The sequence below is a fragment of the Trachinotus anak genome, unplaced genomic scaffold, assembly GCF_046630095.1.
Source record: "Trachinotus anak isolate AG129_WGS33_773 ecotype Australia unplaced genomic scaffold, CSIRO_AGI_Tana_v1 ptg000003l, whole genome shotgun sequence".
Classification (NCBI taxonomy): Eukaryota; Metazoa; Chordata; class Actinopteri; order Carangiformes; family Carangidae; genus Trachinotus; species Trachinotus anak.
The window spans coordinates 20828127-20851876 of NW_027273854.1; the positions used below are offsets into that span (position 1 = coordinate 20828127).

General features: G+C 47.6%; 14 non-coding genes and 2 pseudogenes across 14 annotated transcripts; all 16 read right to left on the bottom strand.

The window, feature by feature from the left end:
• Window positions 1–233: 233 nt before the first annotated feature.
• LOC139619731 (U2 spliceosomal RNA) lies at window positions 234–422 on the bottom strand. Its single transcript, XR_011690665.1, has one exon. It is a non-coding gene; the product is annotated as a U2 spliceosomal RNA (small nuclear RNA).
• Window positions 423–6173: 5751 nt separating this feature from the next.
• On the bottom strand, window positions 6174–6288 carry LOC139619238 (U5 spliceosomal RNA). Its single transcript, XR_011690242.1, has one exon. It is a non-coding gene; the product is annotated as a U5 spliceosomal RNA (small nuclear RNA).
• A 383-nt stretch (window positions 6289–6671) lies between these two features.
• Window positions 6672–6863, bottom strand: LOC139619581 (U2 spliceosomal RNA). Its single transcript, XR_011690573.1, has one exon. It is a non-coding gene; the product is annotated as a U2 spliceosomal RNA (small nuclear RNA).
• A 164-nt stretch (window positions 6864–7027) lies between these two features.
• Window positions 7028–7142, bottom strand: LOC139619239 (U5 spliceosomal RNA). Its single transcript, XR_011690243.1, has one exon. It is a non-coding gene; the product is annotated as a U5 spliceosomal RNA (small nuclear RNA).
• A 383-nt stretch (window positions 7143–7525) lies between these two features.
• Window positions 7526–7717, bottom strand: LOC139619547 (U2 spliceosomal RNA). The gene has a single exon (XR_011690540.1). It is a non-coding gene; the product is annotated as a U2 spliceosomal RNA (small nuclear RNA).
• A 162-nt stretch (window positions 7718–7879) lies between these two features.
• Window positions 7880–7996, bottom strand: LOC139619367 (U5 spliceosomal RNA). Its single transcript, XR_011690366.1, has one exon. It is a non-coding gene; the product is annotated as a U5 spliceosomal RNA (small nuclear RNA).
• A 395-nt stretch (window positions 7997–8391) lies between these two features.
• LOC139619634 (U2 spliceosomal RNA) lies at window positions 8392–8583 on the bottom strand. Its single transcript, XR_011690624.1, has one exon. It is a non-coding gene; the product is annotated as a U2 spliceosomal RNA (small nuclear RNA).
• Window positions 8584–8747: 164 nt separating this feature from the next.
• Window positions 8748–8862, bottom strand: LOC139619240 (U5 spliceosomal RNA). The gene has a single exon (XR_011690244.1). It is a non-coding gene; the product is annotated as a U5 spliceosomal RNA (small nuclear RNA).
• A 387-nt stretch (window positions 8863–9249) lies between these two features.
• Window positions 9250–9425, bottom strand: LOC139619676 (U2 spliceosomal RNA; annotated as a pseudogene).
• Window positions 9426–15176: 5751 nt separating this feature from the next.
• LOC139619242 (U5 spliceosomal RNA) lies at window positions 15177–15291 on the bottom strand. The gene has a single exon (XR_011690245.1). It is a non-coding gene; the product is annotated as a U5 spliceosomal RNA (small nuclear RNA).
• A 395-nt stretch (window positions 15292–15686) lies between these two features.
• Window positions 15687–15878, bottom strand: LOC139619574 (U2 spliceosomal RNA). The gene has a single exon (XR_011690566.1). It is a non-coding gene; the product is annotated as a U2 spliceosomal RNA (small nuclear RNA).
• Window positions 15879–16042: 164 nt separating this feature from the next.
• On the bottom strand, window positions 16043–16157 carry LOC139619244 (U5 spliceosomal RNA). Its single transcript, XR_011690247.1, has one exon. It is a non-coding gene; the product is annotated as a U5 spliceosomal RNA (small nuclear RNA).
• A 395-nt stretch (window positions 16158–16552) lies between these two features.
• On the bottom strand, window positions 16553–16744 carry LOC139619335 (U2 spliceosomal RNA). The gene has a single exon (XR_011690335.1). It is a non-coding gene; the product is annotated as a U2 spliceosomal RNA (small nuclear RNA).
• Window positions 16745–16908: 164 nt separating this feature from the next.
• On the bottom strand, window positions 16909–17023 carry LOC139619333 (U5 spliceosomal RNA). Its single transcript, XR_011690333.1, has one exon. It is a non-coding gene; the product is annotated as a U5 spliceosomal RNA (small nuclear RNA).
• Window positions 17024–17418: 395 nt separating this feature from the next.
• On the bottom strand, window positions 17419–17595 carry LOC139619762 (U2 spliceosomal RNA; annotated as a pseudogene).
• Window positions 17596–23345: 5750 nt separating this feature from the next.
• LOC139619245 (U5 spliceosomal RNA) lies at window positions 23346–23460 on the bottom strand. Its single transcript, XR_011690248.1, has one exon. It is a non-coding gene; the product is annotated as a U5 spliceosomal RNA (small nuclear RNA).
• Between the last annotated feature and the right edge of the window lie 290 nt (window positions 23461–23750).

Genomic DNA, 23750 nt, shown 5'->3' on the forward strand with positions numbered 1-23750 from the left:
TCTCAAGTTATCAGGCGCTTGCAGGCCCCCGGGGACCAAAATACAGGGAAAATGCGGGGTTGATTGGAGGCTAGCAGCCCTTCCAGGGCGCGTGAGGGATATCAGCTGTGGGGCAGGTTGACTCACCTTCCTCCAGCCACTGCCAGAGGGGCATTTGAAACTGTACGTTTGCGTCATTGTTTGCTTGCTTGCTTGCTTGCTTGCTTGCTTGCTTGCTTTTCCACACGGCCAGAGAAGGGTGCACCGTTCCCGGCGGCACTGCAATGCCAGGTCGATGCGTGGAGTGAACGGAGCAAGCCCCTTTTTCAGCTCCCAGTTCTAAAAATCCGTTTAATATGTTTGTCCTCGGGTAGAGGACATATCAGATATTAAACTGATAAGAACAGATTTTTTTTTTTTTTTTTTTTCTTTCGAAAAGATTTATTGACACTCATTTCAAGTTTTTTCAAAGAAGGTTTACATCTTGAGATACAAAGGGTACATTATAATCACAACAATATGATAAATAGTTGTAAAACCATTGTTTGTTTGTTTTTTTTTTTTTTAAAACATTAAAAACAAATATTTCAAGGGGTTTTACATGTTGTCAAACATAAAATCCATCTCACAAATGAAAACCATGGAGTGTCCCAAATCTTTAAAAAGGGAGTGCATTGGTTTAAAACTTCTCTTCTTTCTAATTTTGTGCAGGAGCAGAATGAGTCCCTACCCAGGGTCACTCATTCCGCTCCCCCAAACATTTGGTCTCTCGGGATCCTGTCGTGGTGCTCAGAGGAGATCCTCACCCTGTTGCTCCTTCCCACCTGCCTCACCCGGAGAGCCAGGCCGCCGCTGCTTTGACCTTTTCATGTGTGGCTCCGGCTCCTTCGTCCGAATGGGCACAGAGGCGATGCTTCTTTGTGGCTGTGTCCTAGGCCTGCCGCCTACAGCCATCCGGATCACAGCCACGGGGGGGATCTGCATGTGCTTCCTTACCAGCAAGTTTCTGGAGGTCCATATGGCGTCTTTGATGGCGGCTAGGGTGAGCCACATCTGGGCAAAGTCATCGTTCTTCAGTGTTTTTTGGCTCACCCCATACAGCACCAGTTGTGCTGTAAGGACCTCCCTTGCTGGCAAGTACGGGAATTGCAAGGAGCCGGCCATTGCCCACTGGTCTACGGCAGCGCTGCACTCCCAGAGCAAATGCCTCACCGACTCTGGCGCGCCACAACCGGGTCGGGGGCAGGTTGAGCGTGTTGACATGCCCCGGGAGTGCATGACGGACCTGACTGGGAGAATCTCATGAGCCACCATCCATGACAGGTCCCGGAGTCTGTTTGGAAGAGCGGAATGGTTCACGTTGCGCCAAACTGTTGAGGGCTCGCCAAATGCGAGCCCGCGCACTGGACTCACTGGCTCCTGCTCCTGCACAACAGAGATCAGAGAACGGTGGTTGGTTAAAATATGCAGCTCCTCCTGCTCCAGTTTAAAATGCTTTAAAAACGTCGGGATAAAAGCATAGGCTGGTGGCAGGCTAAAAGACACGGGTACTTTAAGATCTGTAGGTAAAATCTTCAATCGTCTGAGGTACGATCCCATCCAGAAACGTGTCATGGCTGTAGTTTTGGGGTTTCCGGATGGGTCTGTGGCTTGTTTGAGGTGTAGTGCGGTGTATCGGCTTCCTAAAAACAAGTACAGGTCAGGCACTCCTTTTCCTCCTTTCTCTTTTGGCCTTTTCATGACCTCCCTCCTCAGTCTCTCCCACTTGGAGCCCCACAGGAAATAAAAGATGGCTCGCTCCAGATCTAAAAGCACTCTCCTAGGTGGGATAAAAACAGAACTGATGAGTAAAAGCAAAGGTAAAATCACCGCTTTGATGATTAAAACCTTTCCTTCAATAGTCAGTCCTCTAAGTCCCCAATATCCTAGTCTTTGTTTTACTTTCCCTACCACGTCTGGCCAATTTGTTGTTCCTTCTCCCTCCCTGTCAAATTTGATCCCCAGTATTTTTTGGTCAGTCTGGGTCACAGTCAAAGGGAGTCCTGTCATCTCAGTCGCTGTCCACGGTCCATAAAATTGGGCTTGGGTCTTGTTTTTGTTCAACTTTGACCCAGAAGCCTGTCCAAACCAGTCAGTCAAGTCCAGCGTCCTGTTGACGGATAAAAGGTCGGTGCATAAAATGTTCACGTCGTCCATGTATAAAATACACTTGGTGTCCAGTCCCCCGCTCCCCGGTACTCCCAACCCATTGATTCGTTGATCCCTTCTCAAGATCTGTGCCAGCGGTTCTATACATGTTATGTATAGGAGGGCAGATAACGGACAACCCTGACGGACACCGCAGTTAATATCGACTGCTTTTGTCAAATGCCCGTTAATCACAAATTTGCTGGTAATGTCCCGATACAGCAATCCCACCCAAGCTAGAAACCTTTCTGGGAACCCCATTTTTTGCAGTACCTTGAAAAGGTACTGGTGCGAGACCCGATCGAAGGCTTTCTCAAAATCTAAATTTAGGACTACTAGCCGGATGTTTCTGTCTCTCGCGTAACAGATGGTGTCTCGGATCAGTACCAGGCTGTCGGTGATCTTCCTCCCTGGGATGGCACAGCCTTGATCCGGGTGAATCACCCCCTTTAAAAACAAGGACATACGTGAGGCTAAAAGTTTGCTAAAAAGTTTACAATCAAGGTTTAAAAGTGCGATAGGTCTCCAGTTCATCAGGTCGGTCTTGTCTTTGTTTTTGTGCAGTAGAGTCACTATCCCTACTCTAAAACTGTCAGGAAGTCGGTCTAGGTGCTCAAAGTCTTTAAAAACATCGATCAAATCAGGTGCTAAAATGTCCCAAAAGGTCAAATAAAATTCCAAGGGAAGTCCATCCTGTCCTGGGGACTTCCCTTTTTTAAAACTTGACAAACATTTATTTAACTCTAGAATGGTAAAATCTTGGGTTAAAAGCACACTGTCTTTTACTTTTTTATCGATGGATTTTAAAACTTCATTCATGGTGTCTATTCTAATGGGCTTTTCTTTATACAATTCTACGTAAAAATTTTCCACAATCTGTTTAATTTCTTCGATATTCTCTGTTATGCACCCGTTTTCCTTTTTTAGTTTTAAAATGGTCCCCCCTTTACTAACAATTTTCTTAAAAAAATACCTGGTGCACTTCTCACCCTCCTCTATTTCCCGTTCCCTGCTCCTTAAAATGACACCCTTGCTTTTAATTTCAGCTAAAACCGACATCTCTGATTTGATTTCTCTAATTTCTTCATTAAAATCCATTCCATTTTGGTTGAGGTTAAAATAGCGCTGTAGTCGCTTCTGCAGTCCCATCATGCGTCTGTTCTCCTTGCCCTTTCTTTTTTTGCCTGCCTGTCTGAAAAAAGTCTGGGTCTTTCCCTTCACCATCTCCCACCAGTGTGCTCGTGTATCGTACATGTCTTGAAGGGTCTGCCACTCTCGGTACTGCTCCCTGTACTGCTGAACTAGATGTTGATCTTCAAGCAGGGAGCAGTTGAGTTTCCACAGACCACTTCCAAAAGTCACACCTGAAGAGAGTGAAAGGGTGCAGGAGAGCATCAGGTGGTCAGAAAAGAAAACAGGGGTCAATCTAGCATCGGTCGGCGGGCAGTCCCGTGTGAAAATAAAATCTATGCGAGAGGCTCTGGTGCCATCACCACTGAACCAGGTGAAGCCCTCCTCTCTGGGATGCATGGTTTTAAAACAGTCTTGTAGTTTAAAATCCCTGCATATGCCCTGTAATAAAACCGATGTTTTGTCAATTTTAAAATCTTCCCCTGTTCTTTTTCTATCTTTTCGACTTAAAATACAGTTAAAATCACCTCCTAAAACTAATGGCACTCTCCCTAGCATGTGGGACTGCAGGTCTTCTAAAAGGTCATACCTGTCATTTTTGTCGTTAAAGCCATAAATATTGAGAAGGTTAAAATCCTGTCCCATAAAGGTCAAGTGTGCTAAAAGTGCCCTACCGTCTCTCACCACAGTGCTACCCTTCACCAGAACCTGAGGGTTTTTTATTAAAATGGCCACTCCATCGTTCTTATTTTGGTTTGATCCGCTCCATATCGATGTCTGTGGCCACATCTCCTCCCACTGTCGGTAGTGTTTTAAAAACGGTATGCCACATTCCTGCATTAAAAACACATCTGACTTTGTAGAATTAAGAAAGGATAAAACACTCTGGGCTCTAACTCTCGACTTCACACTTCTCACATTGATGGTTGAGAAGGTGAGTGTCATGAGTATGATTAAAAACAACAGGTATGAAATTTTAAAAACACTAAATAGAGGTTTAAGATGCTAAAATATCTTTTTTTTTTTTAAAAAAAAGGCAGTTAGACTATTTCTTGTGAACGGGGCTCCTCCTTCACTTCAACAGGTGATGAAGGAGGGAGTTGAGCTCCATTCCCCCGTCGGACTCTGGGGGTTGGCCTTTGACGCAAGGCTGCATTTAGCTTGGAGTCCTTAGGGGTTGATTGTAGAGCTACTGTCAGGAAAGAGACTTCATTTGGTGAATTGGAGGGGAAGACTCTGGGCTCCTCCACAGATGAACTGTCTGAGAGAGTCCCAACTCTTCCCCTCTTCTCTGAGGCTACAGGAGACTCAGAGGACAATTCCGATGCAAGTCTCTTTGTTTGCTGGGCATCGGGGAGGGGGGCATCCTCACTATTTTCAGGTGGTTGAAAATCTTCCATTTCTGAACTAGCTCCGCCCACTTCCTGCATCTCCCCATCCTCCTCTCCACTCTCCATTGATGGGGCTGTTGCAGGCCCCTCCCCCTCTCCCGCCTCACATGATCCCTCCTCTCCAATCACAGTATCTGGCGGGAGATTTGAATTTTCCTGCCCAGCCTCTTCAACCTGCTCTTTTTCTTTTTGTCCTCCATTTTGTTCATTGGCTTTTGCTGCCTTTAGTTTGTTGGCAAACGATTTGGGGCAAGCTCTGAAGAGATGATTTGTTTCTCCACAAAGGTTGCACTTCCTGCCATTGGTGCACTCCTCAAAAGTGTGCCCAATTTCTCTACACTTTCCGCAAAAGGTTTTTGTGCACGCTTCTACCAGGTGCCCATGCTCACCGCACTTGCGGCAGAGCTTGGGCTGACCTTGGTAGTGGATGTAGCCCCTGTTTTCACCCAGAACTATCATTGACGGCAGATGTTTCAGGCCTTGGAAGCCCTGGGGGTCCTGCCATTGTTGAATGGGGACCCTCCAAGCGCAATTCCAGATGCCGTCCTCATCTCTCACTTTGGTAGCCTGGCCTTTAACAGTGCAGTATCTCCCCAGCCATATACAAATGTCTTCTGCATTCACTGTCTCATTAAACATTCTGACAATGACTGTTTTCAATGCATTATCAGTCAGTTTTTCAACAACAAATGCAGAAAACTGGGGTTTCACAGACTCAAATCTTGTCCAAAATTCTCTCAAGATAGCCGCAGACTGGAAGCTTACATCAAAACCTTTATTTAATGGTAGGGTCAAAATACAATTCAAATCGTTTGCTGTGAATTTCAAAGCCTGTTGGATTAGCTTCCTGGAGAAATCTAGCCTTGACATCTCCAGGAGCTTTCCATCCTTTTCTTTAAACTTAAAACGGACGCTGTGGTGCCTCCGCATGTTGGCATGGGTGGCCGACATGGTGGAGGCACCACAAGCTAAAAGGATCTAAAATCAGTAAAAAACTTACAATGGACAAAAAAACAATGAACAATAAATAAGTAAATACAATTAAAAATATAAAAAGGAAAAAAATCTAAAAACGTACTTACCTTTTCAAGTTTTGGCCTGGACAAGGTGTTGAATCCGGCAGAGCGCAGGTAAGAGATTCTCTGGGCCAATGAATTCCTATTTGTTTAAGATATGCAACTACAGAAAAGTTGCACAACTTTAAACAAGGAATGTAGACAATTTCCTCCCAAGAGCTGGTTTAACTCAGAGCCACAACAGGCAAGAATTTAACCATCAAAAGGAGGCGACCGCAGTCTTAGCCAAAAGGCCGAGAAGCGATGGGCCCAAAGTGTCTGGCGTTCCAGCCAGGCTCTTGGCACAAATCTCGCTGGTCGCGGTTGGCTGCTTTTGACATGAGCGGAGCAATGGCTGCTTTTCACCACCTCCGCCCACCTCCCCATTCCTGACCTCGACAGCTGTTTGACTTTTCACAAACTCAAAGGGCTCAGCCATACGGCAGAGCCTGCCAAAAATAGCTTAAACTCATTGGTGTTCCTCTCCACGGAAGTCTTTAGTAAAAGGCGAAAGACTTGTGCGTGATGAAGAGAAACCAGAGTCAGTACAGGCCTCTCCTCAAGAGCGGCCGAGGACCCCATTGGTCCCAGTCACCGCCCTCACGGTAGCCTTCTCTTAGCTTGCCAAATCCCCGCCCCCTCCCCATGTTGTCACGGGCTCTAGCCAATCGGGCTGTGGAGAAAAGTGTCTGGGCCTCAACATGCAATCCCCACAAATTTCTCAAGTTATCAGGCGCTTGCAGGCCCCCGGGGACCAAAATACAGGGAAAATGCGGGGTTGATTGGAGGCTAGCAGCCCTTCCAGGGCGCGTGAGGGATATCAGCTGTGGGGCAGGTTGACTCACCTTCCTCCAGCCACTGCCAGAGGGGCATTTGAAACTGTACGTTTGCATCATTGTTTGCTTGCTTGCTTTTCCACACGGCCAGAGAAGGGTGCACCGTTCCCGGCGGCACTGCAATGCCAGGTCAATGCGTGGAGTGAACGGGGCAAGCCCCTTTTTCAGCTCCCAGTTCTAAAAATCCGTTTAATATGTTTGTCCTCGGGTAGAGGACATATCAGATATTAAACTGATAAGAACAGATACTACACTTGATCTTAGCCAAAAGGCCGAGAAGCGATGGGCCCAAAGTGTCTGGCGTTCCAGCCAGGCTCTTGGCACAAATCTCGCTGGTCGCGGTTGGCTGCTTTTGACATGAGCGGAGCAATGGCTGCTTTTCACCACCTCCGCCCACCTCCCCATTCCTGACCTCGACAGCTGTTTGACTTTTCACAAACTCAAAGGGCTCAGCCATACGGCAGAGCCTGCCAAAAATAGCTTAAACTCATTGGTGTTCCTCTCCACGGAAGTCTTTAGTAAAAGGCGAAAGACTTGTGCGTGATGAAGAGAAACCAGAGTCAGTACAGGCCTCTCCTCAAGAGCGGCCGAGGACCCCATTGGTCCCAGTCACCGCCCTCACGGTAGTCTTCTCTTAGCTTGCCAAATCCCCGCCCCCTCCCCATGTTGTCACGGGCTCTAGCCAATCGGGCTGTGGAGAAAAGTGTCTGGGCCTCAACATGCAATCCCCACAAATTTCTCAAGTTATCAGGCGCTTGCAGGCCCCCGGGGACCAAAATACAGGGAAAATGCGGGGTTGATTGGAGGCTAGCAGCCCTTCCAGGGCGCGTGAGGGATATCAGCTGTGGGGCAGGTTGACTCACCTTCCTCCAGCCACTGCCAGAGGGGCATTTGAAACTGTACGTTTGCGTCATTGTTTGCTTGCTTGCTTTTCCACACGGCCAGAGAAGGGTGCACCGTTCCCGGCGGCACTGCAATGCCAGGTCGATGCGTGGAGTGAACGGAGCAAGCCCCTTTTTCAGCTCCCAGTTCTAAAAATCCGTTTAATATGTTTGTCCTCGGGTAGAGGACATATCAGATATTAAACTGATAAGAACAGATACTACACTTGATCTTAGCCAAAAGGCCGAGAAGCGATGGGCCCAAAGTGTCTGGCGTTCCAGCCAGGCTCTTGGCACAAATCTCGCTGGTCGCGGTTGGCTGCTTTTGACATGAGCGGAGCAATGGCTGCTTTTCACCACCTCCGCCCACCTCCCCATTCCTGACCTCGACAGCTGTTTGACTTTTCACAAACTCAAAGGGCTCAGCCATACGGCAGAGCCTGCTAAAAATAGCTTAAACTCATTGGTGTTCCTCTCCACGGAAGTCTTTAGTAAAAGGCGAAAGCCTTGTGCGTGATGAAGAGAAACCAGAGTCAGTACAGGCCTCTCCTCAAGAGCGGCCGAGGACCCCATTGGTCCCAGTCACCGCCCTCACGGTAGCCTTCTCTTAGCTTGCCAAATCCCCGCCCCCTCCCCATGTTGTCACGGGCTCTAGCCAATCGGGCTGTGGAGAAAAGTGTCTGGGCCTCAACATGCAATCCCCACAAATTTCTCAAGTTATCAGGCGCTTGCAGGCCCCCGGGGACCAAAATACAGGGAAAATGCGGGGTTGATTGGAGGCTAGCAGCCCTTCCAGGGCGCGTGAGGGATATCAGCTGTGGGGCAGGTTGACTCACCTTCCTCCAGCCACTGCCAGAGGGGCATTTGAAACTGTACGTTTGCGTCATTGTTTGCTTGCTTGCTTGCTTGCTTGCTTTTCCACACGGCCAGAGAAGGGTGCACCGTTCCCGGCGGCACTGCAATGCCAGGTCGATGCGTGGAGTGAACGGAGCAAGCCCCTTTTTCAGCTCCCAGTTCTAAAAATCCGTTTAATATGTTTGTCCTCGGGTAGGGGACATATCAGATATTAAACTGATAAGAACAGATACTACACTTGATCTTAGCCAAAAGGCCGAGAAGCGATGGGCCCAAAGTGTCTGGCGTTCCAGCCAGGCTCTTGGCACAAATCTCGCTGGTCGCGGTTGGCTGCTTTTGACATGAGCGGAGCAATGGCTGCTTTTCACCACCTCCGCCCACCTCCCCATTCCTGACCTCGACAGCTGTTTGACTTTTCACAAACTCAAAGGGCTCAGCCATACGGCAGAGCCTGCCAAAAATAGCTTAAACTCATTGGTGTTCCTCTCCACGGAAGTCTTTAGTAAAAGGCGAAAGACTTGTGCGTGATGAAGAGAAACCAGAGTCAGTACAGGCCTCTCCTCAAGAGCGGCCGAGGACCCCATTGGTCCCAGTCACCGCCCTCACGGTAGCCTTCTCTTAGCTTGCCAAATCCCCGCCCCCTCCCCATGTTGTCACGGGCTCTAGCCAATCGGGCTGTGGAGAAAAGTGTCTGGGCCTCAACATGCAATCCCCACAAATTTCTCAAGTTATCAGGCGCTTGCAGGCCCCCGGGGACCAAAATACAGGGAAAATGCGGGGTTGATTGGAGGCTAGCAGCCCTTCCAGGGCGCGTGAGGGATATCAGCTGTGGGGCAGGTTGACTCACCTTCCTCCAGCCACTGCCAGAGGGGCATTTGAAACTGTACGTTTGCGTCATTGCTTGCTTGCTTGCTTGCTTTTCCACACGGCCAGAGAAGGGTGCACCGTTCCCGGCGGCACTGCAATGCCAGGTCGATGCGTGGAGTGAACGGGGCAAGCCCCTTTTTCAGCTCCCAGTTCTAAAAATCCGTTTAATATGTTTGTCCTCGGGTAGAGGACATATCAGATATTAAACTGATAAGAACAGATTTTTTTCTTTCGAAAAGATTTATTGACACTCATTTCAAGTTTTTTCAAAGAAGGTTTACATCTTGAGATACAAAGGGTACATTATAATCACAACACTATGATAAATAGTTGTAAAACCATTGTTTGTTTGTTTGTTTGTTTTTTTTAAAACATTAAAAACAAATATTTCAAGGGGTTTTACATGTTGTCAAACATAAAATCCATCTCACAAATGAAAACCATGGAGTGTCCCAAATCTTTAAAAGGGAGTGCATTGGTTTAAAACTTCTCTTCTTTCTAATTTTGTGCAGGAGCAGAGTGAGTCCCTACCCAGGGTCACTCATTCCGCTCCCCCAAACATTTGGTCTCTCGGGATCCTGTCGTGGTGCTCAGAGGAGATCCTCACCCTGTTGCTCCTTCCCACCTGCCTCACCCGGAGAGCCAGGCCGCCGCTGCTTTGACCTTTTCATGTGTGGCTCCGGCTCCTTCGTCCGAATGGGCACAGAGGCGATGCTTCTTTGTGGCTGTGTCCTAGGCCTGCCGCCTACAGCCATCCGGATCACAGCCACGGGGGGGATCTGCATGTGCTTCCTTACCAGCAAGTTTCTGGAGGTCCATATGGCGTCTTTGATGGCGGCTAGGGTGAGCCACATCTGGGCAAAGTCATCTTTCTTCAGTGTTTTTTGGCTCACCCCATACAGCACCAGTTGTGCTGTAAGGACCTCCCTTGCTGGCAAGTACGGGAATTGCAAGGAGCCGGCCATTGCCCACTGGTCTACGGCAGCGCTGCACTCCCAGAGCAAATGCCTCACCGACTCTGGCGCGCCACAACCGGGTCGGGGGCAGGTTGAGCGTGTTGACATGCCCCGGGAGTGCATGACGGACCTGACTGGGAGAATCTCATGAGCCACCATCCATGACAGGTCCCGGAGTCTGTTTGGAAGAGCGGAATGGTTCACGTTGCGCCAAACTGTTGAGGGCTCGCCAAATGCGAGCCCGCGCACTGGACTCACTGGCTCCTGCTCCTGCACAACAGAGATCAGAGAACGGTGGTTGGTTAAAATATGCAGCTCCTCCTGCTCCAGTTTAAAATGCTTTAAAAACGTCGGGATAAAAGCATAGGCTGGTGGCAGGCTAAAAGACACGGGTACTTTAAGATCTGTAGGTAAAATCTTCAATCGTCTGAGGTACGATCCCATCCAGAAACGTGTCATGGCTGTAGTTTTGGGGTTTCCGGATGGGTCTGTGGCTTGTTTGAGGTGTAGTGCGGTGTATCGGCTTCCTAAAAACAAGTACAGGTCAGGCACTCCTTTTCCTCCTTTCTCTTTTGGCCTTTTCATGACCTCCCTCCTCAGTCTCTCCCACTTGGAGCCCCACAGGAAATAAAAGATGGCTCGCTCCAGATCTAAAAGCACTCTCCTAGGTGGGATAAAAACAGAACTGATGAGTAAAAGCAAAGGTAAAATCACCGCTTTGATGATTAAAACCTTTCCTTCAATAGTCAGTCCTCTAAGTCCCCAATATCCTAGTCTTTGTTTTACTTTCCCTACCACGTCTGGCCAATTTGTTGTTCCTTCTCCCTCCCTGTCAAATTTGATCCCCAGTATTTTTTGGTCAGTCTGGGTCACAGTCAAAGGGAGTCCTGTCATCTCAGTCGCTGTCCACGGTCCATAAAATTGGGCTTGGGTCTTGTTTTTGTTCAACTTTGACCCAGAAGCCTGTCCAAACCAGTCAGTCAAGTCCAGCGTCCTGTTGACGGATAAAAGGTCGGTGCATAAAATGTTCACGTCGTCCATGTATAAAATACACTTGGTGTCCAGTCCCCCGCTCCCCGGTACTCCCAACCCATTGATTCGTTGATCCCTTCTCAAGATCTGTGCCAGCGGTTCTATACATGTTATGTATAGGAGGGCAGATAACGGACAACCCTGACGGACACCGCAGTTAATATCGACTGCTTTTGTCAAATGCCCGTTAATCACAAATTTGCTGGTAATGTCCCGATACAGCAATCCCACCCAAGCTAGAAACCTTTCTGGGAACCCCATTTTTTGCAGTACCTTGAAAAGGTACTGGTGCGAGACCCGATCGAAGGCTTTCTCAAAATCTAAATTTAGGACTACTAGCCGGATGTTTCTGTCTCTCGCGTAACAGATGGTGTCTCGGATCAGTACCAGGCTGTCGGTGATCTTCCTCCCTGGGATGGCACAGCCTTGATCCGGGTGAATCACCCCCTTTAAAAACAAGGACATACGTGAGGCTAAAAGTTTGCTAAAAAGTTTACAATCAAGGTTTAAAAGTGCGATAGGTCTCCAGTTCATCAGGTCGGTCTTGTCTTTGTTTTTGTGCAGTAGAGTCACTATCCCTACTCTAAAACTGTCAGGAAGTCGGTCTAGGTGCTCAAAGTCTTTAAAAACATCGATCAAATCAGGTGCTAAAATGTCCCAAAAGGTCAAATAAAATTCCAAGGGAAGTCCATCCTGTCCTGGGGACTTCCCTTTTTTAAAACTTGACAAACATTTATTTAACTCTAGAATGGTAAAATCTTGGGTTAAAAGCACACTGTCTTTTACTTTTTTATCGATGGATTTTAAAACTTCATTCATGGTGTCTATTCTAATGGGCTTTTCTTTATACAATTCTACGTAAAAATTTTCCACAATCTGTTTAATTTCTTCGATATTCTCTGTTATGCACCCGTTTTCCTTTTTTAGTTTTAAAATGGTCCCCCCTTTACTAACAATTTTCTTAAAAAAATACCTGGTGCACTTCTCACCCTCCTCTATTTCCCGTTCCCTGCTCCTTAAAATGACACCCTTGCTTTTAATTTCAGCTAAAACCGACATCTCTGATTTGATTTCTCTAATTTCTTCATTAAAATCCATTCCATTTTGGTTGAGGTTAAAATAGCGCTGTAGTCGCTTCTGCAGTCCCATCATGCGTCTGTTCTCCTTGCCCTTTCTTTTTTTGCCTGCCTGTCTGAAAAAAGTCTGGGTCTTTCCCTTCACCATCTCCCACCAGTGTGCTCGTGTATCGTACATGTCTTGAAGGGTCTGCCACTCTCGGTACTGCTCCCTGTACTGCTGAACTAGATGTTGATCTTCAAGCAGGGAGCAGTTGAGTTTCCACAGACCACTTCCAAAAGTCACACCTGAAGAGAGTGAAAGGGTGCAGGAGAGCATCAGGTGGTCAGAAAAGAAAACAGGGGTCAATCTAGCATCGGTCGGCGGGCAGTCCCGTGTGAAAATAAAATCTATGCGAGAGGCTCTGGTGCCATCACCACTGAACCAGGTGAAGCCCTCCTCTCTGGGATGCATGGTTTTAAAACAGTCTTGTAGTTTAAAATCCCTGCATATGCCCTGTAATAAAACCGATGTTTTGTCAATTTTAAAATCTTCCCCTGTTCTTTTTCTATCTTTTCGACTTAAAATACAGTTAAAATCACCTCCTAAAACTAATGGCACTCTCCCTAGCATGTGGGACTGCAGGTCTTCTAAAAGGTCATACCTGTCATTTTTGTCGTTAAAGCCATAAATATTGAGAAGGTTAAAATCCTGTCCCATAAAGGTCAAGTGTGCTAAAAGTGCCCTACCGTCTCTCACCACAGTGCTACCCTTCACCAGAACCTGAGGGTTTTTTATTAAAATGGCCACTCCATCGTTCTTATTTTGGTTTGATCCGCTCCATATCGATGTCTGTGGCCACATCTCCTCCCACTGTCGGTAGTGTTTTAAAAACGGTATGCCACATTCCTGCATTAAAAACACATCTGACTTTGTAGATTTAAGAAAGGATAAAACACTCTGGGCTCTAACTCTCGACTTCACACTTCTCACATTGATGGTTGAGAAGGTGAGTGTCATGAGTATGATTAAAAACAACAGGTATGAAATTTTAAAAACACTAAATAGAGGTTTAAGATGCTAAAATATCTTTTTTTTTTTAAAAAAAAGGCAGTTAGACTATTTCTTGTGAACGGGGCTCCTCCTTCACTTCAACAGGTGATGAAGGAGGGAGTTGAGCTCCATTCCCCCGTCGGACTCTGGGGGTTGGCCTTTGACGCAAGGCTGCATTTAGCTTGGAGTCCTTAGGGGTTGATTGTAGAGCTACTGTCAGAAAAGAGACTTCATTTGGTGAATTGGAGGGGAAGACTCTGGGCTCCTCCACAGATGAACTGTCTGAGAGAGTCCCAACTCTTCCCCTCTTCTCTGAGGCTACAGGAGACTCAGAGGACAATTCCGATGCAAGTCTCTTTGTTTGCTGGGCATCGGGGAGGGGGGCATCCTCACTATTTTCAGGTGGTTGAAAATCTTCCATTTCTGAACTAGCTCCGCCCACTTCCTGCATCTCCCCATCCTCCTCTCCACTCTCCATTGATGGGGCTGTTGCAGGCCCCTCCCCCTCTCCCGCCTCACATGATCCCTCCTCTCCAATCACAGTATCTGGCGGGAGATTTGAATTTTCCTGCCCAGCCTCTTCAACCTGCTCTTTTTCTTTTTGTCCTCCATTTTGTTCATTGGCTTTTGCTGCCTTTAGTTTGTTGGCAAACGATTTGGGGCAAGCTCTGAAGAGATGATTTGTTTCTCCACAAAGGTTGCACTTCCTGCCATTGGTGCACTCCTCAAAAGTGTGCCCAATTTCTCTACACTTTCCGCAAAAGGTTTTTGTGCACGCTTCTACCAGGTGCCCATGCTCACCGCACTTGCGGCAGAGCTTGGGCTGACCTTGGTAGTGGATGTAGCCCCTGTTTTCACCCAGAACTATCATTGACGGCAGATGTTTCAGGCCTTGGAAGCCCTGGGGGTCCTGCCATTGTTGAATGGGGACCCTCCAAGCGCAATTCCAGATGCCGTCCTCATCTCTCACTTTGGTAGCCTGGCCTTTAACAGTGCAGTATCTCCCCAGCCATATACAAATGTCTTCTGCATTCACTGTCTCATTAAACATTCTGACAATGACTGTTTTCAATGCATTATCAGTCAGTTTTTCAACAACAAATGCAGAAAACTGGGGTTTCACAGACTCAAATCTTGTCCAAAATTCTCTCAGGATAGCCGCAGACTGGAAGCTTACATCAAAACCTTTATTTAATGGTAGGGTCAAAATACAATTCAAATCGTTTGCTGTGAATTTCAAAGCCTGTTGGATTAGCTTCCTGGAGAAATCTAGCCTTGACATCTCCAGGAGCTTTCCATCCTTTTCTTTAAACTTAAAACGGACGCTGTGGTGCCTCCGCATGTTGGCATGGGTGGCCGACATGGTGGAGGCACCACAAGCTAAAAGGATCTAAAATCAGTAAAAAACTTACAATGGACAAAAAAACAATGAACAATAAATAAGTAAATACAATTAAAAATATAAAAAGGAAAAAAATCTAAAAACGTACTTACCTTTTCAAGTTTTGGCCTGGACAAGGTGTTGAATCCGGCAGAGCGCAGGTAAGAGATTCTCTGGGCCAATGAATTCCTATTTGTTTAAGATATGCAACTACAGAAAAGTTGCACAACTTTAAACAAGGAATGTAGACAATTTCCTCCCAAGAGCTGGTTTAACTCAGAGCCACAACAGGCAAGAATTTAACCATCAAAAGGAGGCGACCGCAGTCTTAGCCAAAAGGCCGAGAAGCGATGGGCCCAAAGTGTCTGGCGTTCCAGCCAGGCTCTTGGCACAAATCTCGCTGGTCGCGGTTGGCTGCTTTTGACATGAGCGGAGCAATGGCTGCTTTTCACCACCTCCGCCCACCTCCCCATTCCTGACCTCGACAGCTGTTTGACTTTTCACAAACTCAAAGGGCTCAGCCATACGGCAGAGCCTGCCAAAAATAGCTTAAACTCATTGGTGTTCCTCTCCACGGAAGTCTTTAGTAAAAGGCGAAAGACTTGTGCGTGATGAAGAGAAACCAGAGTCAGTACAGGCCTCTCCTCAAGAGCGGCCGAGGACCCCATTGGTCCCAGTCACCGCCCTCACGGTAGCCTTCTCTTAGCTTGCCAAATCCCCGCCCCCTCCCCATGTTGTCACGGGCTCTAGCCAATCGGGCTGTGGAGAAAAGTGTCTGGGCCTCAACATGCAATCCCCACAAATTTCTCAAGTTATCAGGCGCTTGCAGGCCCCCGGGGACCAAAATACAGGGAAAATGCGGGGTTGATTGGAGGCTAGCAGCCCTTCCAGGGCGCGTGAGGGATATCAGCTGTGGGGCAGGTTGACTCACCTTCCTCCAGCCACTGCCAGAGGGGCATTTGAAACTGTACGTTTGCGTCATTGTTTGCTTGCTTGCTTGCTTGCTTGCTTTTCCACACGGCCAGAGAAAGGTGCACCGTTCCCGGCGGCACTGCAATGCCAGGTCGATGCGTGGAGTGAACGGAGCAAGCCCCTTTTTCAGCTCCCAGTTCTAAAAATCCGTTTAATATGTTTGTCCTCGGGTAGAGGACATATCAGATATTAAACTGATAAGAACAGATACTACACTTGATCTTAGCCAAAAGGCCGAGAAGCGATGGGCCCAAAGTGTCTGGCGTTCCAGCCAGGCTCTTGGCACAAATCTCGCTGGTCGCGGTTGGCTGCTTTTGACATGAGCGGAGCAATGGCTGCTTTTCACCACCTCCGCCCACCTCCCCATTCCTGACCTCGACAGCTGTTTGACTTTTCACAAACTCAAAGGGCTCAGCCATACGGCAGAGCCTGCCAAAAATAGCTTAAACTCATTGGTGTTCCTCTCCACGGAAGTCTTTAGTAAAAGGCGAAAGACTTGTGCGTGATGAAGAGAAACCAGAGTCAGTACAGGCCTCTCCTCAAGAGCGGCCGAGGACCCCATTGGTCCCAGTCACCGCCCTCACGGTAGCCTTCTCTTAGCTTGCCAAATCCCCGCCCCCTCCCCATGTTGTCACGGGCTCTAGCCAATCGGGCTGTGGAGAAAAGTGTCTGGGCCTCAACATGCAATCCCCACAAATTTCTCAAGTTATCAGGCGCTTGCAGGCCCCCGGGGACCAAAATACAGGGAAAATGCGGGGTTGATTGGAGGCTAGCAGCCCTTCCAGGGCGCGTGAGGGATATCAGCTGTGGGGCAGGTTGACTCACCTTCCTCCAGCCACTGCCAGAGGGGCATTTGAAACTGTACGTTTGCGTCATTGTTTGCTTGCTTGCTTGCTTGCTTGCTTTTCCACACGGCCAGAGAAGGGTGCACCGTTCCCGGCGGCACTGCAATGCCAGGTCGATGCGTGGAGTGAACGGGGCAAGCCCCTTTTTCAGCTCCCAGTTCTAAAAATCCGTTTAATATGTTTGTCCTCGGGTAGAGGACATATCAGATATTAAACTGATAAGAACAGATACTACACTTGATCTTAGCCAAAAGGCCGAGAAGCGATGGGCCCAAAGTGTCTGGCGTTCCAGCCAGGCTCTTGGCACAAATCTCGCTGGTCGCGGTTGGCTGCTTTTGACATGAGCGGAGCAATGGCTGCTTTTCACCACCTCCGCCCACCTCCCCATTCCTGACCTCGACAGCTGTTTGACTTTTCACAAACTCAAAGGGCTCAGCCATACGGCAGAGCCTGCCAAAAATAGCTTAAACTCATTGGTGTTCCTCTCCACGGAAGTCTTTAGTAAAAGGCGAAAGACTTGTGCGTGATGAAGAAAAACCAGAGTCAGTACAGGCCTCTCCTCAAGAGCGGCCGAGGACCCCATTGGTCCCAGTCACCGCCCTCACGGTAGCCTTCTCTTAGCTTGCCAAATCCCCGCCCCCTCCCCATGTTGTCACGGGCTCTAGCCAATCGGGCTGTGGAGAAAAGTGTCTGGGCCTCAACATGCAATCCCCACAAATTTCTCAAGTTATCAGGCGCTTGCAGGCCCCCGGGGACCAAAATACAGGGAAAATGCGGGGTTGATTGGAGGCTAGCAGCCCTTCCAGGGCGCGTGAGGGATATCAGCTGTGGGGCAGGTTGACTCACCTTCCTCCAGCCACTGCCAGAGGGGCATTTGAAACTGTACGTTTGCGTCATTGTTTGCTTGCTTGCTTGCTTGCTTGCTTTTCCACACGGCCAGAGAAGGGTGCACCGTTCCCGGCGGCACTGCAATGCCAGGTCGATGCGTGGAGTGAACGGAGCAAGCCCCTTTTTCAGCTCCCAGTTCTAAAAATCCGTTTAATATGTTTGTCCTCGGGTAGAGGACATATCAGATATTAAACTGATAAGAACAGATTTTTTTTCTTTCGAAAAGATTTATTGACACTCATTTCAAGTTTTTTCAAAGAAGGTTTACATCTTGAGATACAAAGGGTACATTATAATCACAACACTATGATAAATAGTTGTAAAACCATTGTTTGTTTGTTTGTTTTTTTTTTTAAAACATTAAAAACAAATATTTCAAGGGGTTTTACATGTTGTCAAACATAAAATCCATCTCACAAATGAAAACCATGGAGTGTCCCAAATCTTTAAAAGGGAGTGCATTGGTTTAAAACTTCTCTTCTTTCTAATTTTGTGCAGGAGCAGAGTGAGTCCCTACCCAGGGTCACTCATTCCGCTCCCCCAAACATTTGGTCTCTCGGGATCCTGTCGTGGTGCTCAGAGGAGATCCTCACCCTGTTGCTCCTTCCCACCTGCCTCACCCGGAGAGCCAGGCCGCCGCTGCTTTGACCTTTTCATGTGTGGCTCCGGCTCCTTCGTCCGAATGGGCACAGAGGCGATGCTTCTTTGTGGCTGTGTCCTAGGCCTGCCGCCTACAGCCATCCGGATCACAGCCACGGGGGGGATCTGCATGTGCTTCCTTACCAGCAAGTTTCTGGAGGTCCATATGGCGTCTTTGATGGCGGCTAGGGTGAGCCACATCTGGGCAAAGTCATCTTTCTTCAGTGTTTTTTGGCTCACCCCATAGAGCACCAGTTGTGCTGTAAGGACCTCCCTTGCTGGCAAGTACGGGAATTGCAAGGAGCCGGCCATTGCCCACTGGTCTACGGCAGCGCTGCACTCCCAGAGCAAATGCCTCACCGACTCTGGCGCGCCACAACCGGGTCGGGGGCAGGTTGAGCGTGTTGACATGCCCCGGGAGTGCATGACGGACCTGACTGGGAGAATCTCATGAGCCACCATCCATGACAGGTCCCGGAGTCTGTTTGGAAGAGCAGAATGGTTCACGTTGCGCCAAACTGTTGAGGGCTCGCCAAATGCGAGCCCGCGCACTGGACTCACTGGCTCCTGCTCCTGCACAACAGAGATCAGAGAACGGTGGTTGGTTAAAATATGCAGCTCCTCCTGCTCCAGTTTAAAATGCTTTAAAAACGTCGGGATAAAAGCATAGGCTGGTGGCAGGCTAAAAGACACGGGTACTTTAAGATCTGTAGGTAAAATCTTCAATCGTCTGAGGTACGATCCCATCCAGAAACGTGTCATGGCTGTAGTTTTGGGGTTTCCGGATGGGTCTGTGGCTTGTTTGAGGTGTAGTGCGGTGTATCGGCTTCCTAAAAACAAGTACAGGTCAGGCACTCCTTTTCCTCCTTTCTCTTTTGGCCTTTTCATGACCTCCCTCCTCAGTCTCTCCCACTTGGAGCCCCACAGGAAATAAAAGATGGCTCGCTCCAGATCTAAAAGCACTCTCCTAGGTGGGATAAAAACAGAACTGATGAGTAAAAGCAAAGGTAAAATCACCGCTTTGATGATTAAAACCTTTCCTTCAATAGTCAGTCCTCTAAGTCCCCAATATCCTAGTCTTTGTTTTACTTTCCCTACCACGTCTGGCCAATTTGTTGTTCCTTCTCCCTCCCTGTCAAATTTGATCCCCAGTATTTTTTGGTCAGTCTGGGTCACAGTCAAAGGGAGTCCTGTCATCTCAGTCGCTGTCCACGGTCCATAAAATTGGGCTTGGGTCTTGTTTTTGTTCAACTTTGACCCAGAAGCCTGTCCAAACCAGTCAGTCAAGTCCAGCGTCCTGTTGACGGATAAAAGGTCGGTGCATAAAATGTTCACGTCGTCCATGTATAAAATACACTTGGTGTCCAGTCCCCCGCTCCCCGGTACTCCCAACCCATTGATTCGTTGATCCCTTCTCAAGATCTGTGCCAGCGGTTCTATACATGTTATGTATAGGAGGGCAGATAACGGACAACCCTGACGGACACCGCAGTTAATATCGACTGCTTTTGTCAAATGCCCGTTAATCACAAATTTGCTGGTAATGTCCCGATACAGCAATCCCACCCAAGCTAGAAACCTTTCTGGGAACCCCATTTTTTGCAGTACCTTGAAAAGGTACTGGTGCGAGACCCGATCGAAGGCTTTCTCAAAATCTAAATTTAGGACTACTAGCCGGATGTTTCTGTCTCTCGCGTAACAGATGGTGTCTCGGATCAGTACCAGGCTGTCGGTGATCTTCCTCCCTGGGATGGCACAGCCTTGATCCGGGTGAATCACCCCCTTTAAAAACAAGGACATACGTGAGGCTAAAAGTTTGCTAAAAAGTTTACAATCAAGGTTTAAAAGTGCGATAGGTCTCCAGTTCATCAGGTCGGTCTTGTCTTTGTTTTTGTGCAGTAGAGTCACTATCCCTACTCTAAAACTGTCAGGAAGTCGGTCTAGGTGCTCAAAGTCTTTAAAAACATCGATCAAATCAGGTGCTAAAATGTCCCAAAAGGTCAAATAAAATTCCAAGGGAAGTCCATCCTGTCCTGGGGACTTCCCTTTTTTAAAACTTGACAAACATTTATTTAACTCTAGAATGGTAAAATCTTGGGTTAAAAGCACACTGTCTTTTACTTTTTTATCGATGGATTTTAAAACTTCATTCATGGTGTCTATTCTAATGGGCTTTTCTTTATACAATTCTACGTAAAAATTTTCCACAATCTGTTTAATTTCTTCGATATTCTCTGTTATGCACCCGTTTTCCTTTTTTAGTTTTAAAATGGTCCCCCCTTTACTAACAATTTTCTTAAAAAAATACCTGGTGCACTTCTCACCCTCCTCTATTTCCCGTTCCCTGCTCCTTAAAATGACACCCTTGCTTTTAATTTCAGCTAAAACCGACATCTCTGATTTGATTTCTCTAATTTCTTCATTAAAATCCATTCCATTTTGGTTGAGGTTAAAATAGCGCTGTAGTCGCTTCTGCAGTCCCATCATGCGTCTGTTCTCCTTGCCCTTTCTTTTTTTGCCTGCCTGTCTGAAAAAAGTCTGGGTCTTTCCCTTCACCATCTCCCACCAGTGTGCTCGTGTATCGTACATGTCTTGAAGGGTCTGCCACTCTCGGTACTGCTCCCTGTACTGCTGAACTAGATGTTGATCTTCAAGCAGGGAGCAGTTGAGTTTCCACAGACCACTTCCAAAAGTCACACCTGAAGAGAGTGAAAGGGTGCAGGAGAGCATCAGGTGGTCAGAAAAGAAAACAGGGGTCAATCTAGCATCGGTCGGCGGGCAGTCCCGTGTGAAAATAAAATCTATGCGAGAGGCTCTGGTGCCATCACCACTGAACCAGGTGAAGCCCTCCTCTCTGGGATGCATGGTTTTAAAACAGTCTTGTAGTTTAAAATCCCTGCATATGCCCTGTAATAAAACCGATGTTTTGTCAATTTTAAAATCTTCCCCTGTTCTTTTTCTATCTTTTCGACTTAAAATACAGTTAAAATCACCTCCTAAAACTAATGGCACTCTCCCTAGCATGTGGGACTGCAGGTCTTCTAAAAGGTCATACCTGTCATTTTTGTCGTTAAAGCCATAAATATTGAGAAGGTTAAAATCCTGTCCCATAAAGGTCAAGTGTGCTAAAAGTGCCCTACCGTCTCTCACCACAGTGCTACCCTTCACCAGAACCTGAGGGTTTTTTATTAAAATGGCCACTCCATCGTTCTTATTTTGGTTTGATCCGCTCCATATCGATGTCTGTGGCCACATCTCCTCCCACTGTCGGTAGTGTTTTAAAAACGGTATGCCACATTCCTGCATTAAAAACACATCTGACTTTGTAGATTTAAGAAAGGATAAAACACTCTGGGCTCTAACTCTCGACTTCACACTTCTCACATTGATGGTTGAGAAGGTGAGTGTCATGAGTATGATTAAAAACAACAGGTATGAAATTTTAAAAACACTAAATAGAGGTTTAAGATGCTAAAATATCTTTTTTTTTAAAAAAAAAAGGCAGTTAGACTATTTCTTGTGAACGGGGCTCCTCCTTCACTTCAACAGGTGATGAAGGAGGGAGTTGAGCTCCATTCCCCCGTCGGACTCTGGGGGTTGGCCTTTGACGCAAGGCTGCATTTAGCTTGGAGTCCTTAGGGGTTGATTGTAGAGCTACTGTCAGAAAAGAGACTTCATTTGGTGAATTGGAGGGGAAGACTCTGGGCTCCTCCACAGATGAACTGTCTGAGAGAGTCCCAACTCTTCCCCTCTTCTCTGAGGCTACAGGAGACTCAGAGGACAATTCCGATGCAAGTCTCTTTGTTTGCTGGGCATCGGGGAGGGGGGCATCCTCACTATTTTCAGGTGGTTGAAAATCTTCCATTTCTGAACTAGCTCCGCCCACTTCCTGCATCTCCCCATCCTCCTCTCCACTCTCCATTGATGGGGCTGTTGCAGGCCCCTCCCCCTCTCCCGCCTCACATGATCCCTCCTCTCCAATCACAGTATCTGGCGGGAGATTTGAATTTTCCTGCCCAGCCTCTTCAACCTGCTCTTTTTCTTTTTGTCCTCCATTTTGTTCATTGGCTTTTGCTGCCTTTAGTTTGTTGGCAAACGATTTGGGGCAAGCTCTGAAGAGATGATTTGTTTCTCCACAAAGGTTGCACTTCCTGCCATTGGTGCACTCCTCAAAAGTGTGCCCAATTTCTCTACACTTTCCGCAAAAGGTTTTTGTGCACGCTTCTACCAGGTGCCCATGCTCACCACACTTGCGGCAGAGCTTGGGCTGACCTTGGTAGTGGATGTAGCCCCTGTTTTCACCCAGAACTATCATTGACGGCAGATGTTTCAGGCCTTGGAAGCCCTGGGGGTCCTGCCATTGTTGAATGGGGACCCTCCAAGCGCAATTCCAGATGCCGTCCTCATCTCTCACTTTGGTAGCCTGGCCTTTAACAGTGCAGTATCTCCCCAGCCATATACAAATGTCTTCTGCATTCACTGTCTCATTAAACATTCTGACAATGACTGTTTTCAATGCATTATCAGTCAGTTTTTCAACAACAAATGCAGAAAACTGGGGTTTCACAGACTCAAATCTTGTCCAAAATTCTCTCAAGATAGCCGCAGACTGGAAGCTTACATCAAAACCTTTGTTTAATGGTAGGGTCAAAATACAATTCAAATCGTTTGCTGTGAATTTCAAAGCCTGTTGGATTAGCTTCCTGGAGAAATCTAGCCTTGACATCTCCAGGAGCTTTCCATCCTTTTCTTTAAACTTAAAACGGACGCTGTGGTGCCTCCGCATGTTGGCATGGGTGGCCGACATGGTGGAGGCACCACAAGCTAAAAGGATCTAAAATCAGTAAAAAACTTACAATGGACAAAAAAACAATGAACAATAAATAAGTAAATACAATTAAAAATATAAAAAGGAAAAAAATCTAAAAACGTACTTACCTTTTCAAGTTTTGGCCTGGACAAGGTGTTGAATCCGGCAGAGCGCAGGTAAGAGATTCTCTGGGCCAATGAATTCCTATTTGTTTAAGATATGCAACTACAGAAAAGTTGCACAACTTTAAACAAGGAATGTAGACAATTTCCTCCCAAGAGCTGGTTTAACTCAGAGCCACAACAGGCAAGAATTTAACCATCAAAAGGAGGCGACCGCAGTCTTAGCCAAAAGGCCGAGAAGCGATGGGCCCAAAGTGTCTGGCGTTCCAGCCAGGCTCTTGGCACAAATCTCGCTGGTCGCGGTTGGCTGCTTTTGACATGAGCGGAGCAATGGCTGCTTTTCACCACCTCCGCCCACCTCCCCATTCCTGACCTCGACAGCTGTTTGACTTTTCACAAACTCAAAGGGCTCAGCCATACGGCAGAGCCTGCCAAAAATAGCTTAAACTCATTGGTGTTCCTCTCCACGGAAGTCTTTAGTAAAAGGCGAAAGACTTGTGCGTGATGAAGAGAAACCAGAGTCAGTACAGGCCTCTCCTCAAGAGCGGCCGAGGACCCCATTGGTCCCAGTCACCGCCCTCACGGTAGCCTTCTCTTAGCTTGCCAAATCCCCGCCCCCTCCCCATGTTGTCACGGGCTCTAGCCAATCGGGCTGTGGAGAAAAGTGTCTGGGCCTCAACATGCAATCCCCACAAATTTCTCAAGTTATCAGGCGCTTGCAGGCCCCCGGGGACCAAAATACAGGGAAAATGCGGGGTTGATTGGAGGCTAGCAGCCCTTCCAGGGCGCGTGAGGGATATCAGCTGTGGGGCAG